Below are 3,783 nucleotides of genomic sequence, written 5' to 3'. Positions count from 1 at the left end.
GCTTACCTGGCATGACACATCAGCTATTTTCTTTCAAATGATAGTCTCCCATTCTTATGATGCATCAAACCTTCAATCTTCATAACACCAAAAATGCCCTTGATGGATCTCTATGATCTCTCGAAGATGCTTCAACATACCCTAGTTGTAAGAATGCAATGATGCCTAGGCATTGTATTGAAAATTGCTTTTACATTCTTACAATGCCCTTTACCCCATATGACCTCAAACCTTGTCACTTGATACTTCCATTTTTATGATTTAAGCTTTTGTCGTATAAGCATAAAACCCTTATCTTAGCCTTCTTCACCTTTTATGCTTATACACAACCCTTCACACCACAGCATCGAAAACCTTTCTACTGACCTCTTCATTCTCACAATTCAACCATTCCTTGTATGAGTGTAAAACCCTTTCCAAGGCTTTCCTTCTACCCTTTATGTTCACACGTGCACGTATCTGTGGAAACCTTGAAAATTTCTTCAACATTTCTCCGCTTACTTCATTACTCGAGGCATCGTAAGACTTCAAAATTTATCTTCAACTCATACATTTCAACTTTACCCATAGCATCAAAGTACCTTCTGGCTTTCTTTTATTAATCCTTTACACCTTTACAAGTTACCTTTACCTCGTATTCTTGGAGAGCCTTCTCAACAGACATCCCACTCTTACGTTTACCCTTTCTCGTAAAAGCATAAAGCCCTTATCTTTATCTTCCTCTATTTACCATTTTATGCTTATATGCTTAGACTAAACTCATAACTGTGGAGAAAGGATAAAACAACCCTTTGTTCATACGGTTACCTTGCAAACATAAGGGTGTAATGAAAAAACTACTCTTTTCAAATATCAATGACCCAGCTTTGATCTCAAAAAATTAAAAATAACATCATCGTTGATTTCATGCACATGCAAAATTCATACTTTAAGTTATATGCCATGCGAGCTGGGGCCATCTGACATGGATGTCATGTCTTCATCTGATTCACTTGCACTAGGGCCCATCTCACATTTCAACAAGTCCCACTCAACACCTTTATTGCTAAAACAGGGTTTTATGGCTATCCACAAACTCAAGAACATATTCTTGTAAACATAATTGAACACTACTCTCATTCTTACGGAATCCTTTTACCTATAGAATTGTAAAACCTTTTATGCACCTTTCAGATCAAGCTTTATGCCATGCTGGGGTATTACACCCTTATGCTATCCATTGAAATGTCTATATGCATAGATCACAACTCAATACCTCTCCGACCCTTTGCTCAAACTACTTACTCGTAACCCTGTAACAAGATTTTTCAAAGTGCATCAGACCTTTACGCTTCTTTGCTTACAAAACCAGTCGTATGATCGAGAATCCTCTAGCCAAACCATTCCACTACCACAAAAAATAAAAGTGTATTTCCGTAGAACATGAAATCCTTTATGCTTCTTCACTATATTATGAAGCATGACCATGGGAGCAAAAGAATAAGGTATTCTGCTCTTATGTGCAACCCTACACTGTAAGATCATAAAGGGTGAACTTTAAGCACTTTACAAATCCCTTTCAAAAGTTTGAAGGGAAACCTAGGGTTTGTAGACTTAGGATATTTTCATGGCTATGTTAAGGGACAAACCTTGAGAATCTTATAAAATTTGACAGCACATGAAATAGGGCACAACTAGGGCAACCTAAAATTTTGAAAAATATATGGAATGAAAACCCTAATCTGCTTAATTCAAAGACTTAAATATTTTTCACTCAAATTTTCAAAAAATTTCTACACTATAAAAAATTAGACAAATAGTGGCTCTATCTAGGGATGATAGACTACCTAAGTCTATGCAAGAATTCAGAATCTATGGAGGAGCAAACCACATACTTGATGCAAAAATGACAACTTCTTTAGAGAGCACAAGGCACACAATGGAACAAGAAACTAGACTATATAGAGAGACTAATTACAGGGACTTACAAAATATATAAAATGTACAAAAACACCAAAAACCCTAAAACTACTATTCATGGAAAATAGATACTTTTAAGAAAAGTACCTCTTCAAGAATTGTCCATGAAATGGCAATTCAAGAATATCTCTAGTTAGATCCTTCAGAAAATATGAATCTTCTCCATTTTTATCACAAATGTTATAAGGGCCAAGCCAGATTGGGTCAAATTTACCATGCTTTCCCTTATCTTTGATTCTGGCATTCCACATTAGTACCATATCTCCTATTTCAAATTTTCTCTCAATGGCCTTTTTATCAGATAAATGCTTCATCTGTGATTGGAGCTTAGCATTCTAAATAGAGGAATCTCTTCTTGTCTCTTCTAACTGTTGAATATCATCCATTCTAAGTTGCATCTCATCAACGATATCATCTTCATCTAGTTGAATGAATTTATACATTTCCCTTCGATTATTCTGGTGAAGTCTAGCCTGTATACCATAAACCAAATCAAATGGGGCACAACCAATGGCCTTTTTTATAGTAACCCTATTAGCCCACAAGGCTAATGGAAATTTTGAATCCCATGCCTTCTTTTTTTCCCCCAAAATCCTCTTGATGATCTTTAGTGTACTCTTATTGCTAGATTCTGCCTGACCATTCCCTTGAGGATGATAAGGTGAGGATGTATACTCTGTAATGCCATATTTTCTACAAAACTCTTTATATTCATCAGATCTGAAACAAATGGCATTATCAGTTATTATCTTCTACGAGCATCCAAATCTAGTTATAACATTGTTTAAGATGAAATTGATCACCACTTTTCTCGTAGCATTCTTGGTAGGGATTGCTTCAACCCATTTAGTGAAGTAATCAGTTGCCACTAGAATCTAGGAATGTCCACCACTAGACTTGTTTGAAATTTCACCTATGAAATCAATTCCCCACTATTGAAATGGTGCCTATACTCTATAGGTCTTAATGGTAAATTCCCAAAAAAATTTAACTTTCCACTGAATCTTTGACAAGTGTCACATGTTTTAACCAATTCATGAGCATCCTTGAAAAGTGTTGGCCACCAAAAACTAAATCTAAGGACTTTGTGGTTTGTGGTTTTAGCCATGTAATGACCTCCGCACACACCTTCATGCGTATCCTTCAAAATTTTCACAGCCTCAGTCTCATCTACACATTTCAAAAGTACTCCTTCCATGTCTCTCCACCAGAACTATCCTTGCACTATAATATACCTTATAGCTTGTAACTTCAAGGCTCTTTTTTTATTGTTTATTAATTCTGGTGGGGAATTCATATTCTACAAATAATAAATCACATCCTTGTACCAATTTGAGTTGTCCATATCACAAAGGTTTTCTCTGCAATTATCATCCAATTGATTAATTTGGTTTGCCTCTAGGTTTGCTTCTGCCATCAACTTGGCCAAACCTTGCCCTCTGACCAATTTAGTAATCTGAATGTCAATATTGAATTCTTGTATTCTATTGATCCACCTACACTTCCTACTAGATACCACTTATTGTGAGAAGATGTCTTTCATAGCAAGAGTAGGGACAAAAGTAATAACCATAGCTCCCATCAAGTAACACCTAAAATATTTCACCTCTTTTACCAGTGCATATGCCTATTTTTCATTTATGTCATACTTAAGCTCTGTTGCTTGCAAAGACTTGCTGAAGAATGTAATTGGTTGTTCATAACCTTCTTCATTTTTTTGTAACAATATTGTGGCAATAGTGTGAAATGAAGCAAAAGAAAATATGTGTATTGGCTTATCATAATCAGGAGCTTTGCAAATAGGGGCATCTTTAATAGCTTAAT

Source organism: Cupressus sempervirens, chromosome 7, assembly GCF_028749045.1.
Source record: "Cupressus sempervirens isolate cs-2001-9-10 chromosome 7, ASM2874904v1, whole genome shotgun sequence".
NCBI classification, from domain to species: Eukaryota; Viridiplantae; Streptophyta; class Pinopsida; order Cupressales; family Cupressaceae; genus Cupressus; species Cupressus sempervirens.
This window is presented reverse-complemented; position numbering follows the sequence as displayed.